General features: G+C 39.6%; 1 pseudogene; it reads left to right on the top strand.

Annotated features, from left to right (window-relative positions):
* The first annotated feature begins 8,870 nt into the window (after positions 1 to 8,870).
* LOC119521648 lies at positions 8,871 to 10,582 on the top strand (annotated as a pseudogene).
* Positions 10,583 to 16,643: the final 6,061 nt, after the last annotated feature.

Genomic DNA, 16,643 nt, shown 5'->3' with positions numbered 1-16,643 from the left:
AACAGCTGCAGGAAGTGACTGCGGAACCGGAGGCGGTGGAGGAGGAGGAGACTTAGGACGCCGAGCCGGCGTCGCCACTGCGCATGTGCAGGCAGACCGGGCCACGCGGCGGCGGCGGCGGCGGCGGCTGCTCAGCATACCCCGCGCCCGGACGCGGCGGTGGGTAGGTGCGGGAGCTGCGAGTGCAGGGAGCCTGGCCCAGCCGCGGTGGAGAACAAAAGCACGGGTCAAACGAGGATTGCACCACCGCCAGTCCCAGCAGCAACTCCCAAGGGCTATTCATCATGTACCCTGGAAAGTTGATCCATAGCAAAAGACCGGACAGAGCTTTTGCAACTTTTATCTCCTGTCTTTGAGATCCATACCTTTTTCATTACAGCCTCTCCCTCAGCTTGCTGAATGCCGACTGAGGCGGCTGAGTGGAGCTTTCAAAATGTCCAGAATCCTTTAAACTGCTGCAACAGAACCTTTAAACTGCACCTACCCTCACCCAGCCCCAGGATGGAGAAAGAAGAATGTGGTTGCCTACTCAGTGTTCTCCCATCACACAAGAACACACTCACACACCCCTGCCCTCTACGCTGCGCTAAAGTGGCTGAGAGACAAAAGAAGAGTTTCTCCTGACCCCCTGAGCCTCATCTGCACTATAGGAAGGACCAGGAAGTGACTTGGCTAAAGTTAGGATGTCACATCCTCTCATACTCAACCTGAATATCTTTAGGATTGACATTGAGAAATGAGCTGAGGAAATTCCAGCTCTGCAATTCTATTAGTTTTAAATTCACCAGTAGGAAGATCTGTCGGTTATTTTTTAATCATTAATTAAAATGCCAAGGAGATCTAACTATAGAAGGATGTGCCCTAGTTGTGGGCACACTACTGCAGGAAATTAAGGCTGTTTCTTGGGCTGAAGCACACACCATCCCATACCACCAACAATAAACCGCAATGGCTGTTTTCCAGAAATGACTTCATAAACACAATAATTGTTTAGCAAAATATACACACATGCAAATACTGCAGACAGGCCATTTGGGGAGAGCAATCTATCACACCTACGTAGAAAACACAGAATTTTTCTGAATTGTTTTTCCAACTGTTTATGTACAGATTTTATGCATAAAAATTTTAAATGACCACAGAATTTTTACAAAAATGAATGCCACTGAAATCCTCTCTCTACCCCTTTTTTCTCTAGAGTCACATCCAAGTCATAGAACTTTACATCTTTAAATAGGACCAAAACCAGTGGCCTAGTCTGCCTTTCCAACTTGACCTCCCACCAGTCTCTGAAACACTGAACCAGAGTCACTGAACCAGTTTACTCACTGGACCCCATCCATGCCACTCACTGTCCTGCCTCTGTTGATTTAGCTCAATCTGCATCTTGAACTTAAACGCCCTTTTTCTGTCCATGCAGTCCTCTTTCATGAGCTCCCATAGCACTTTCTCTGCACACCTTTGAGAACACAGTTAATTCTTGCACTCTTGTATTATAATTACTTAAGGAGATACCTAATCTGCCCTACAAACTCCTTGAATACGGGAAGGATAGATGTCCTGGAGTTTTCAGTATTTTTATTTCATTGTTTCTTGCATTTTTGTATGTCAGGATAAAAATCTGAAATATTAACTGAGACCCCCTCACCCTCCACTCCTACACAAAAACACATTCATTTCCTTGCACTTTACCCCTGGTCTTATCCTCTTCCTAGGCAGCCAGAGCATTTCCCTCCCTGTCTCAGGGAGAAAGAAGAAGGCAATTCTAAGATACTTGTTTAATAGACATTTGAGTTCATGGCAGTTGCAATAATCTCTTAAGTCAGGGCTTTTGATTTGGAATAGCTGGACTTCCAGAGAGTCATCTCCTAAGGAACTGAAAGCTAAATAGATAGAAAATAAATAAATAAATAAATAAATAAATAAATAAATAAATAAATAACACAAACACTGCATTAATTTTGTTGTAGAAATATCATTTCTTGCCATATTACATGTTCCATGGGCCTTCTCATTCCAAGACCCATGCTCTGTGTTACTTGGATGGGAAGAGCCACAGAACTCGTAGAAATGTGCATGGCTGCTTAGAATTTCTTCCCCAGTATAGCACTCACATCCCATTGGCCAAAGCCTATCATGTGGCCAAATCCAAAGTCAGCAGGGAGGAAGTCTGCTTCCATAGGCAAACCACATGGCAACGGGCAGCTGATAATCTTCTTTTAGGAATGGCAAGGAGGGTGATTCATTGTAAACATTAATGCAGTCTACCAGTCAGTAAAGGGGGGAACCAATTTTCTCACGTCAGAAGTATTGGTATATATCCCCAATAAAGGCCTGTGCCTCCCTCCCCCCCCCCAACCCTGAAGATTAGCTTGAAAGAAGCAGTGGGGATAGAAATAATAGAACCCTCAGATGTGTTTGAAGATCTGAAGACAGGATCTGAGCTTTATTGCCAGGGCAGATCAGAAAACAAACAAGGTCCTAGGGTTTCCCTCGGTAAACCAGTAGAGAGCAGCATGTTGGCATGAAGTTTCTGGGTGTGAAGAGTCACCGCAATATCCCCAGACCTACTCTTTATTTAGTACTTTTGGTATTACGTATTATTAAAGAGGACCAGGAGAGGGCTGTACAGGGTTGAATGGCCTAGAGGTGAGAATGAGGAAGGATGGAGCTGAGTGCATAGATCAGTCATCCGCAAGCAATGGAAAAGTGGGCTTCAAACCTTCCGGCAAAAGTCAAGGGGTATTAGCATTTGAGAACAACATAACTCCCTCCCCTTGACACCAGACCCCCTCCCCACCCAAAAAAAAAACAAAAAAAAACAAAAAAAAAAAAAAAAAACAACACTTAGAGGGTACTCATAGAAGAAAAATGAAGACGTAAATCATTCTGAAGTGATTGTCTTTTAACCAGAAATTACTTTGGGAGAGATTTGTGGAAAACAGAAATGTATGTAGGATTGACTAAATTAAATTTTCTGTCATTAGGAAAAACAGGATCTCAGCACTATGACCAATTTCAATTATTTAAAAAAAGAAAATGTTTTGCACCCTTGAGTTTTATGACCTGAAATATCATAACCAGTATATTTGTAGCACCAATGTTCATTGAATGAATGAATATTTCTGTTTCTTCTTCTCTGTAATAGGGCTAACAATGCTTGCCAATTGTACTTCTTAGTAATGTTGTCTCTTTAGTGTAACTATTATATGGGAAACTCTCCAAATTTATCAGGAGGAAGCTCTCATATTAAAACAAGGATAATTATTTTTCATTACACTAGATCTCATACTAAGAAAATCTCCATTTGTATTAGTTTGTTTACTAAGATGGTTCTAAGACACTCTCAGTATTACAGTTTGAGACTTTGGGGAATCTAAGCCAGAAATCTCTATGCTATGCTCAAAATCAGAAGGGGAGAAATTAGTCCAGCTCCACGGATTGGTATAGTTCATCAGGACAGAGACAATCTTGGATGGAAATTTGTATCATCCTTTGAGACTCCACATCCTTTACTCTCATACCCAGGCTATGATGCATTACATCTTCTAGATCTACTCCTTCCCTGCCACCTCTGTTTTGCAAGCATCAGAGAAAGCCTACAAAACTCTTTGTCTCATACAACTAACCTCTACTTTTCAACAGAATTCTTCCTTCCCTCTCTTTACAAAGTAATGCAATACAACAAAAATCTCAAATCAAACAAAATAATCTCTGTAATTTTACTAACAGTTTAACATTTTTTACTTAATTTGTTTAATATTTGTATTTATATAGAGGAATAGTGGGAAGATGGCAACAGGGGCAACATAATTTTTTAACCTCTCTGAATTCTCCTGATTTTAAAAAAAATGGACCAAGTAGACAGCAAAACTAAAAGCCCACAGACAATTCTTACAACAAAATACCCCAAAAACCCAAAAATATAAGTGAAAATGGGGGCAAACCCCAAATAGGTACAAGACCTGTGTGACATCAGCAACCTTGCAAGAGAAAGCAGAGGAAAACAACAAGGGAACTGACAGATCTGAGAGTACCCGAATAGCTAGCAAGGACTCACAGGAAAGTTTGAAGGGCCAATGTGAGAGCAGTGGCTGAAACTAAGAGTTTTGCACAATCTATGTAGATGCATGCAGTAAATTCCAAAGGGACTTGAATTGTTTGGGACCTATAAATTCTCAGAACTAACTAACCCAAACTCCCTTCCCAAACTGAGGGGAAAATGCTGGAAATAGAATCCAAATGGTGCAGATTAGGATAATAGAGAGAAATGAAAGAAAAGATACAGAAGATAAAACAGGGAGGACCCAGGATATCTCAAAACATAGGATACTATCTTTTTTGAACACTACATGAAGACAAGAGAAAAAAGAGCCCTAGGGTCTGAAGTTAGAAAAGTATCCTAAACCACTCATCCTTCCAAAAATTTTGGGAAAACTCATTTCACTTAAAAGTGAGCAACAGAAAAGGATTAAGGCTGTGATATGATGAATAATAGTCCCCCAGAGATGTTGCCTGGCAATATCTTGATTTTAGACTTCTGCCCTTAAGAACTATAAGCGAATAAATTTGTGTTGTTTTAAGCATTGAGTTTGTTTTAATTTATTACAACAGCAATAAGATACTAATATAGTAATTAATTCTTTGCTTTTCTTTATGCTGTATCATCCAAACATGCATTCTTAAACATTATAGTTCAGTTTTGCTAGTGTTTTAAAAATTTTTAAGACTTTTTAAAATCTACTGATTTATCCCTTTATTCCCTGCCTCATTTTTTCTGTGTAATTCAATTGTTGAATAAATTAGGTTTTGGTCCTATAGACTGCATCCCCATAGTGTGGTTCAACACAGTCCTCTGCCCTCTGTATTTCTTGCAAGCTGGCAGTTGAATCTACAGGTCTGATTGGATTAAAAGAAAAAATAATATATCCTTAATGTAGAAAATTCAGAAACATTTAAAATGGAAATTTAAATTTTCCATAGTCACTCCATGCATTTTAGGCTTGCATTGTTGCCTTTCAGGCTTTATTCCACAATAAAATGGCAATAAAATGGTAGGTTGTCATTTGCATTTCTTTATTTAACTTTTGCAATTATTTTTTGAGAATTGTCTGATTTAGTTCTTTAACTATTTTTCTTTTGGAGAGTAATCTCTTATCAATTATGTAAAGACTCCTGAGATTGTCAACCCATTATCACTTACTGTTAAAAAAAAAAAAAAGCTCTCCCAATCATTGTTTACTTATAATTTTTTTACTTACAAAAATTTTACTGTCTTTGAGTCTCTATGTGGAATCCCTTCTGTGAGGCCTACCTTAACCCCCCAGTCCCAGTTACTAGTTCATGCTAAGTGCCTCTATACAGCAAATACCCTATACTTCATTCATAGATTCGAGAACTAAACCCACATAATCCCTGTCCCTGTATTAAACAATATTGGACCAAACATACTTTCTTGCCTTTGGGTTAAATGCTATGAGACCAGGCATATTTTCCTGTCATTAGGCTAAACAAAACTGGGAACAAGGGAAAACAAAAAACAAAAAACAAAACAAACAACCTTAATTACTTTTTCAGGAAGAACGTGCCCCTAGGGGATAACCTACCAAAAGTGAACCTACCAAAAGAGCCACTCATAAAGACTACCTACTTGTTCTTTTCAAGACCCTTGCCTCAATAAAGCTGCCCTATGAAGGGGGCCACATGGCAAGGAATGAAGGCCTCTTGCCAACAGCCATGTGGGTGACCTTGGAAATGGATCCCTCAGCCCCAGTCAAGCCTCCGGGTGACCTTGGCCCTGGCTGACAGCGTGACTGCAGCCTCATGAGAGACCCTGAACAGAACCACCCAGGAACATTGCTCCCAGATTCCTAACCTTAGAGACCGTGTGAGACAGTATCCAAACTAAGGTTTGGATAATTTGTTATGCAGCAATAGGTTACTAATATATGCCCTTTAATATTTTTGACTCTTCAAAGTATGCAGATTTTACTTTGATAAAAATAAAAATAGTTAAAAATACATATCCATAACTCTCTTTTTCCATGTTTCAAATCACATTGTTAAATTCTCATTGGGATTTTAATTCAAATTGCATTAAACATAAATTAATTTGAGAAGAAGTAAAAATTTTACAATATTGTCTTTTCAGCCACTTTACAATGATATAAGTCTTTTATGCCCCTGGGTAATTTTTTATTTTCTTCAGCATAGGTACAATATTTGATATATTACTCCCATTATTAAAATTGGTTAAAATGTACTTTTTGCTTTAGTGGATGAAAGCTGTTTTTAAAGTAGTGATTGCTGGCACATATAAAAGTTACTAATGTTTTGGAATAAGTAATAATAAATAAAGTAAATACAAATAATAATAAAACTAATGATAACTTTATTTGGCTGCACTATTGCTAGAATGATACACTTTTCCTTGTGGGTGGATCTATCAGAACAGAGAAAATGAAAACTGTGAATATGATAGCAATCACATTTCTTTTTTCTATATCCTGTGAATTGTCAGATTATCCAATTCAGGTCTTAAGATCACCAGACAGTGGAAATAATTAGCTACTTTCCTAAAAACTCTCTGAATTACTTGAGGTCCTTTTTACTCCTCTCAACCTGCACAACTTCTCTGCCAATTCTAAAAAATAATGGAGTTAGTTTTTGTTTTAATAATATGTCTTCCTCATTTGGACCAGTTGGCACCCAATTGTTTCTTTGCTATTAACATCACAAATGTGAATTCAATTTCCTACACCCATTATGACAAAAAAAAGTCCAACTGTATTTCCTCCTGACTCTTCACCCTTTAGATCATCATATTGTTCAGGGAAAATATCTATTCCTGATTCACCCATATGATCATATCTGCACCATTTTGTATATATGCCCATCAGAGTTATCTGATTGATAATGGGAAGGATGATGCATTTTTTTAATGCTGGAAAGGAAGGACACTAACTTGTAATAAAAGCTTACTACATCAGGCATTGTATTAGGACCTTTCATTCCCTAGTTCATATAACTGTCACAACAACGCCTGTGAAATAGGTATTGTTTTATCCATAGATGAGGGAAATGATTCTGAAATGTTAGGTTATTGTGAAAGTTACTCAATTTAGGTCTCCCTGACCCCAAGGACTTGGTTTCCACTAGATCAGGGCTTCTAAGTCTTTAATATGCACATGAATCACCTGGAGGGCTTGTTAAAATGCAGATTCTGTTTCAATAGGCCTAAATAGAAGACTGAGATTCTGCATTTCTAACAAGCTCCCAGCTAAGGCCAACACTGCTAGTCTCCATACCATACTTAGAGTAGCAAGACATAGCTTATACTGAATTTTAAGGCAATATAACACATTGGAAGGAGTTCGGGCTTTCAAATTTGGTAATCTAAATTCAAATTCTAATGCAGGTACTTACTAGTCTTCTGACCTCCAACAGATTCTTTCTGAGTCTCAGTTCCCTAACCTGAAAAATGGATAAGACCATAGGATTGTTAGGATAAGCAATGATCTGTATCCAGTACCTGACACATAACAGAGGTTCAGCACTGACTTGCCTCTCCTTAGAAACTTAGAGTATTGCTATAAACTTTATAGGTGTTCCATATGTTTACTTTTTGGTGGTATTGACAGAAATGCAACTCAAATTGATTTGGGTAGAAGGAATGAAAGGATGCTGGAGATTCCTTAGTAGCCCATCCATGGGGGAGGCAGAAGGGCAACTGGACTCCTATAGCTGAGGACTCAGATGCTGCCTAGAATTTCTTTCTCTAAGATCTGCTTCTCTCCTAGGGCAAACGTTGTTACACTACCGCCTGGTTTCTCACAAAGAGGGAAACTTGGATGACGACAGTAACCAAACTTTATAGCTCATAGCTTCCACCATTGGAGAAGATTGAGTCCAATTTTTAAAAACCAAGAGACAGAATATCCTTTGATAAGCGCAAGTCAAATATCCACCCTTAGATTCATAATTTTGGGTCAGAGAGGCAGGACATGGAGAAAGAGTTCTTGCTGTGAGCAGCCAGCTATTTCACTTGGTGGTTACTATGGTAAATAGCATTTAAGTGCCAGGTGGAAAAACTGGGCTAGGAGTCAAGAAACATAGACAGTTGTCTTGATTATGACACTCACTGCTTAAGCGACTTTGGACAAATTACTTAGTAGCCCTGGGCATCATTTTCCTTTTTTGCATAAGGATTAGATAATATTGAGGTCATATCCAAATATAAAATTATATGAGTCTATATATAAAATAGAATGTAGGATTTCTTTAGGGTTAAATATCAGCTTTTAAAAAAATCTATCAGATGGCACTGTTTTTCCATTAATATTTTCCAAACTATTAAAGAATAGCAGACATAACTGACAAGGTCCCCATGGATCACTTCAGTGCTAATGTTTTTCTAACCTGAGTGTAGCTCACAAGTTGCATTTCAATGGAGAATGTACTTGAAGTTGAAGGAGATATTTGTGGTTTGTTATAATTTGTCTCTGGCCTTTATTGTCAAATTAACTTTTCAAACAAGGAAATCCCACACTCACTCTTCCTAACAAAACAGGGGCTTGGAAGACAAAAACAGCAAGTAATCAAAAAAATCACATCCATGCTTGAAGTTTCAACGGGCAACATTATTAATAGGAAAAGGCATGATAACTGGCTTCCAAGAGGATGTCATTAAAATTAGGAATTTATTACCATATTCATGTATTCATTCACTTAGCAAATATCAGTTGAAGTCAGCTATGTGTCAGGCACTGTTCTAGGTCCTGGGGATATAGCACAGAACAAGACAAACAAGATCTCTGAGTTGTTGGTGCTTATATGCTAATTAAGGTGACAAATAAGTGAGTAATAAAAACATGGATAAGACAAAAGAGAGGAATAAGTGCTGCGAAGAAAAGGTATTAAAAACTGACCAGAGGCAGTAGAAGAATTTTCTGTTGATCAACCTCAACTTCTTTTCTACCTACGGAGAATGCCAAAGGCAAGGAGTGACTCTGCAGATGAACTCACTGCCCTCCCCCTTACATGGGATATGACTTCCAGGGGTGTAAAACTCCTTGGCAATGTGGGACATGACTACCGGGGATGAGCCTGGACCCATGGGAATGAGAAAATCTTCTTGACCAAAATGGGGAAGCAAAATGAAACAAAATAAAGTTTCAGTGGCTGTGAGATCTCAAATGGAGTCAAAAGGTCACTATGGTGGGCATTCTTATGCATTATATAGATATCCCTTTTTAGGTTTTAGTGTATTGGAATAGCTAGAAGGAATTACCTGAAACTATTGAACCGCAACCCAGTAGCCTTCATTCTTGAGGACAATTGTATAAGTATGTAGCTTACATGGTGTGATGGTGTGATTATGAAAGCCTTGTGGCTCACACTCCCTTGATCCAGGGTATGGATGGATGAGTAGAAAAATGGGGACAAAAACTAAATGAAAAATAGGGTGGGATGGGGGTGTGGAATGATTTCAGTGTTCTTTTTTACTTTTATTTTTTATTCTTATTTTCATTCTATCTGGAGTAATGAAAATGTTCAAAAATTGATTGTGGTGATGAATGCAAAACTATACGACGGAACTGTGAACAGTTGATTGTACACAATGGATGAATGTATGGTATGTGAATATACTCATTTACAACTGAATTTTTAAAAAAATGCAAAGAGTAAACTCCACAAAGAAGTCAGGGGAAGAATGCGTGACTCTCAAATTTGAAACTGTGTCAGTAGAAGCAAAAGAGGAGCAGTAGGCATCCAGGGAACCAAGCTCATCAGGTTTACCAAGAACCTCAGCTAGGAGAACAAAATGAAAAACATCCATGAAAGATGACAAAGCCTCCTGTTCACAATAGAATGCACTAAGCAACCACAGCCCCAAACCTCCTAAGAAGATAGCAATCCCTCAATTACCATCTAAATTGCCACCGGTCAACCCGCTTCACTGAGACATCCTGCGGGCCTGGTGCCATCAATTAAAGCTGAGCACCAAAGGCCAGAAATTAGAAGCATATAAGTGACTCTGTAAACATACTTTTCCAAACCAAAAGGATATTCCTGTCACGGCGAAGCAGACCAAGATCCTGACACAGCCTCAAAGAAAATCAGTTGGGGAAATGTCTCTGGAACATTCTGAGAAAAGAAAGATGTCTTCTGAGACCCTCAGAAGTGGCTCCTCCCCTGGGGAGGAAGTATATGCCCTCGAAGAACCTAGTCTTCTCGAGGGAGTGAATACAGTTGTGGTGACGACTTCCGCCCAGGAGGCTGTGATGGCCCTTGTGCGAGAATTGCAGCCAGAGCCAGCAGGATGGAGGCACGGGGATCACCACAAGGGACCTATGGTGTCAGGTAGTGTGTGGTACTTGGAAGAAGTCTCCCTACAAACACAGATGGTTGGGTTCACTTGCAATTTCATGCTGGACAAGCCTTGGTTCCTGAAAAACAAGGGGGATTGAGTGCACTCTTCTTCTTACCTGCCTGCAATTTTCCACCCCCACACCTGGAGGACAATATGTTGTGCCCCAAATGTGTTCAGAGGAACAAGGTCTTAATGAAAAGCCTCCAGTGAAATTGCAATACCAAGAAAAGAGCACTTCCATCACTGCAATTAATGGTGGAAAAAGTCCACAATCGACTCTATGGTGCCACTGACCACTGAACCCTGGACCTCACCATGTCCTCCTATGCTTACGGGGCACACAAACTGGTGTGCTGCAGATTTTATCCTCAGGTCTCAACAGTGCCAGCTCTTTCCTGGGTTGAAACATAGGAGACTCTTATGTTTAAAAATGGGGGAGAGGTGGGGCAAGATGGCAGACTGGTGAGCTGTATGTTTTAGTTACTCCTCCAGGAAAGTAGGTAGAAAGCCAGGAACTGCGTGGACTGGACACCACAGAGCAATCTGCGTTTGGGCATACTTCATACAACACTCATGAAAATGTGGAACTGCTGAGATCAGCGAAATCTGTAAGTTTTTGCGGCCAGGGGACCCGCGCCCCTCCCTACCAGGCTCAGTCCCGTGGGAGGAGGGGCTGTCAGCTCCGGGAAGGAGAAGGGAGAACTGCAGTGGCAGCCCTTATCGGAAACTCATTCTACTGATCCAAACTCCAACCATAGATAGACTGAGACCAGACACCAGAGAATCTGAGAGCAGCCAGCCCAGCAGAGAGGAGACAGGCATAGAAAAAAAAAAAACAACACGAAAAACTCCAAAATAAAAGCAGAGGATTTTTGGAGATCTGGTGAACATAGAAAGGGGAATGGCCCTCAGGCGCATATGCAAATCCCGAAGAAAAGCTGATCTCTCTGCCCTGTGGACCTTTCCTTAATGGCCCTGGTTGCTTTGTCTCTTAGCATTTCAATAACCCATTAGATCTCTGAGGAGGGCCCTTTTTTTTTTTTTTTTTTATCCCTTTTTCTTTTTCTAAAACAAGTACTCTAAGAAGCCCAATACAGAAAGCTTCAAAGACTTTCAATTTGGGCACGTCAAGTCAAGAGCAGAACTAGGAGAGCTCTGAGACAAAACGCAATAATCTAGTGGCCGAGAAAATTCACTAAACACCACAACTTCCCAAGAAAAGGGGTGTGTCCGCTCACAGCCATCATCCTGGTGGACAGGAAACACTCCTGCCCATCGCCAGCCCCATAGCCCAGAACTGACCCAGACAACCCAGTGTGACGGAAGTGCTTCAAATAACAGGCACACACCACAAAACTGGGCGTGGACATTAGCCTTCCCTGCAACCTCAGCTGATTGTCCCTGACTTGGGAAGGTGGAGCAGTGTGAATTAACAAAGCCCCATTCAGCCATCATTTCAGCAGACTGGGAGCCTCCCTACACAGCCCAGCAGCCCAGAACTGCCCTGGGGGGACGGCACTCACCTGTGACATAGCACAGTCATCCCTCAACAGAGGACCCGGGGTGCACGGCCTGGAAGAGGGGCCCACTTGCAAGTCTCAGGAGCCATACGCCAATACCAAGGACTTGTGGGTCAGTGGCAGAGACAAACTGTGGCAGGACTGAACTGAAGGATTAGACTATTGCAGCAGCTTTAAAACTCTACGATCACCAGGGAGATTTGATTGTTAGAGCCACCCCCCGCTCCCTGACTGCCCAGAAACATGCCCCATATACAGGGCAGGCAACACCAACTACACACGCAAGCTTGGTACACCAATTGGACCCCACAAGACTCACTCCCCCACTCACCAAAAAGGCTAAGCAGGGGAGAACTGGCTTGTGGAGAACAGGTGGCTCGTGGACGCCACCTGCTGGTTAGTTAGAGAAAGTGTACTCCACGAAGCTGTAGATCTGAAAAATTAGAGATAAGGACTTCAATTGGTCTACAAATCCTAAAACAACCCTATCAAGTTCAGCAAATGCCACGAGGCCAAAAACAACAGAAAATTACAAAGCATATGAAAAAACCAGACGATATGGATAACCCAAGCCCAAGCACCCAAATCAAAAGACCAGAAGAGACACAGCACCTAGAGCACCTACTCAAAGAACTAAAGATGAACAATGAGACCATAGTACGGGAGAGAAAGGAAATCAAGAAGACCCTAGAAGAACATAAAGAAGACATTGCAAGACTAAATAAAAAAATGGATGATCTTATGGAAATTAAAGAAACTGTTGACCAAATTAAAAAGATTCTGGACACTCATAGTACAAGACTAGAGGAAGTTGAACAACGAATCAGTGACCTCGAAGATGACAGAATGGAAAATGAAAGCATAAAAGAAAGAATGGGGAAAAAAATTGAAAAAATCGAAATGGACCTCAGGGATATGATAGATAATATGAAACGTCCAAATATAAGACTCATTGGTGTCCGAGAAGGCGAAGAAAAGGGTAAAGGTCTAGGAAGAGCATTCAAAGAAATTGTTGGGGAAAACTTCCCAAATCTTCAAAACAACATAAATACACAAATCATAAATGCTCAGTGAACTCCAAATAGAATAAATCCAAATAAACCCACTCCGAGACATATACTGATCACACTGTCAAACACAGAAGAGAAGGAGCAAGTTCTGAAAGCAGCAAGAGAAAAGCAATTCACCACATACAAAGGAAACAGCATAAGACTAAGTAGTGACTACTCAGCAGCCACCATGGAGGCAAGAAGGCAGTGGCATGATATATTTAAAATTCTGAGTGAGAAAAATTTCCAGCCAAGAATACTTTATCCAGCAAAGCTCTCCTTCAAATTTGAGGGAGAGCTTAAATTTTTCACAGACAAACAAATGCTGAGAGAATTTGCTAACAAGAGACCTGCCCTACTGGAGATACTCAAGGGAGCCCTACAGACAGAGAAACAAAGAAAGGACAGAGAGACTTGGAGAAAGGTTCAGTACTAAAGAGATTCGGTATGGGTACAATAAAGGATATTAATAGACAGAGGGGAAAAATATGACAAACATAAACCAAAGGATAAGATGGCTGATTCAAGAAATGCCTTCACGGCTATAACGTTGAATGTAAATGGATTAAACTCCCCAATTAAAAGATATAGATTCACAGAATGGATCAAAAAAAATGAACCATCAATATGTTGCATACAAGAGACTCATCTTAGACACAGGGACACAAAGAAACTGAAAGTGAAAGGATGGAAAAAAATATTTCATGCAAGCTACAGCCAAAAGAAAGCAGGTGTAGCAATATTAATCTCAGATAAAATAGACTTCAAATGCAGGGATGTTTTGAGAGACAAAGAAGGCCACTACATACTAATAAACGGGGCAACTCAGCAAGAAGAAATAACAATCATAAATGTCTATGCACCCAATCAAGGTGCCACAAAATACATGAGAGAAACACTGGAAAAACTAAAGGAAGCAATTGATGTTTCCACAATAATTGTGGGAGACTTCAACACATCACTCTCTCCTATAGGTAGACCAACCAGACAGAAGACCAATAAGGAAATTGAAAACCTAAACAATCTGATAAATGAATTAGATTTAACAGACATCTACAGGACATTACATTCCAAATCACCAGGATACACATACTTTTCTAGTGCTCATGGAACTTTCTCCAGAATAGATCATATGCTGGGACATAAAACAAGCCTCAATAAATTTAAAAAGATTGAAATTATTCAAAGCACATTCTCTGACCACAATGGAATTCAATTAGAAGTCAATAAACATCAGAGACTTAGAAAATTCACAAATACCTGGAGGTTAAACAACACACTCCTAAACAATCAGTGGGTTAAAGAAGAAATAGCAAGAGAAATTGCTAAATATAGAGAGACGAATGAAAATGAGAACACAACATACCAAAACCTATGGGATGCAGCAAAAGCAGTGCTAATGGGGAAATTTATAGCACTAAACGCATATATTAAAAAGGAAGGAAGAGCCAAAATCAAAGAACTAATGGATCAACTGAAGAAGCTAGAAAATGAACAGCAAACCAATCCTAAATCAAGTACAAAAAAAGAAATAACAAGGATTAAAGCAGAAATAAATGACATAGAGAACAAAAACACAATAGAGAGGATAAATATCACCAAAAGTTGGTTCTTTGAGAAGATCAACAAGATTGACAAGCCCCTAGCTAGACTGACAAAATCAAAAAGAGAGAAGACCCATATAAACAAAATAATGAATGAAAAAGGTGACATAACTGCAGATCCTGAAGAAATTAAAAAAATTATAAGAGGATACTATGAACAACTGTATGGCAACAAACTGGATAATGTAGAGGAAATGGACAATTTCCTGGAAACATATGAACAACCTAGACTGACCAGACAAGAAATAGAAGACCTCAACCAACCCATCACAAGCAAAGAGATCCAATCAGTCATCAAAAATCTTCCCACAAATAAATGCCCAGGGCCAGATGGCTTCACAGGGGAATTCTACCAAACTTTCCAGAAAGAACTGACACCAATCTTGCTCAAACTCTTTCAAAACATTGAAGAAAATGGAACACTACCTAACTCATTTTATGAAGCTAACATCAATCTAATACCAAAACCAGGCAAAGATGCTACAAAAAAGGAAAACTACCGGCCAATCTCCCTAATGAATATAGATGCAAAAATCCTCAACAAAATACTTGCAAATCGAATCCAAAGACACATTAAAAAAATCATACACCATGACCAAGTGGGGTTTATTCCAGGCATGCAAGGATGGTTTAACATAAGAAAATCAATGTATTACAACACATTAACAAGTCAAAAGGGAAAATCAATTGATCATCTCAATAGATGCTGAAAAAGCATTTGACAAAATCCAACATCCGTTTTTGACAAAAACACTTCAAAAGATAGGAATTGAAGGAAACTTCCTCAACATGATAAAGAGCATATATGAAAAACCCACAGCCAGCATAGTACTCAATGGTGAGAGACTGAAAGCCTTCCCTCTAAGATCAGGAACAAGACAAGGATGCCCGCTGTCACCACTCTTATTCAACATTGTGCTGGAAGTGCTAGCCAGGGCAATCCGGCAAGACAAAGAAATAAAAGGCATCCAAATTGGAAAAGAAGAAGTAAAACTGTCATTGTTTGCAGATGATATGATCTTATATCCAGAAAACCCTGAGAAATCGACGATACAGCTACTAGAGCTAATAAATTTAGCAAAGTAGCGGGATACAAGGTTAATGCACATAAGTCAGTAATGTTTCTATATGCTAGAAATGAACAAACTGAAGAGACACTCAAGAAAAAGATACCATTTTCAATAGCAACTAAAAAAATCAAGTACCTAGGAATAAACTTAACCAAAGATGTAAAAGACCTATACAAAGAAAACTACATAACTTTACTAAAAGAAATAGAAGGGGACCTTAAAAGATGGAAAAATATTCCATGTTCATGGATAGGAAGACTAAAAGTCATTAAGATGTCAATTCTACCCAAACTCATCTACAGATTCAATGCAATCCCAATCAAAATTCCAACAACCTACTTTGCAGACTTGGAAAAGCTAGTTATCAAATTTATTTGGAAAGGGAAGATGCCTCGAATTGCTAAAGACACTCTAAAAAAGAAAAACGAAGTGGGAGGACTTACACTCCCTGACTTTGAAGCTTATTATAAAGCCACAGTTGCCAAAACAGCATGGTACTGGCGCAAAGATAGACATATAGATCAATGGAATCGAATTGAGAATTCGGAGATAGACCCTCAGATCTATGGCTGACTGATCTTTGATAAGGCCCCCAAAGTCACTGAACTGAGTCATAATGGTCTTTTCAACAAATGGGGCTGGGAGAGTTGGATATCCATATCCAAAAGAATGAAAGAGGACCCCTACCTCACCCCCTACACAAAAATTAACTCAAAATGGACCAAAGATCTCAATATAAAAGAAAGTACCATAAAACTCCTAGAAGATAATGTAGGAAAACATCTTCAAGACCTTGTATTAGGCGGCCACTTCCTAGACTTTATACCCAAAGCACAAGCAACAAAAGAGAAAATAGATAAATGGGAACTCCTCAAGCTTAGAAGTTTCTGCACCGCAAAGGAATTTCTCAAAAAGGTAAAGAGGCAGCCAACTCAATGGGAAAAAATTTTTGGAAACCATATATCTGACAAAAGACTGATATCTTGCATATATAAAGAAATCCTACAACTCAATGACAATAGTACAGA

This window comes from Choloepus didactylus, chromosome 1 (genome assembly GCF_015220235.1).
Source record: "Choloepus didactylus isolate mChoDid1 chromosome 1, mChoDid1.pri, whole genome shotgun sequence".
In the NCBI taxonomy this organism is placed as follows: domain Eukaryota; kingdom Metazoa; phylum Chordata; class Mammalia; order Pilosa; family Megalonychidae; genus Choloepus; species Choloepus didactylus.
The sequence above is the reverse complement of the archived record's forward strand: the minus strand, read 5'-3'. Positions and strand labels throughout refer to the sequence as shown.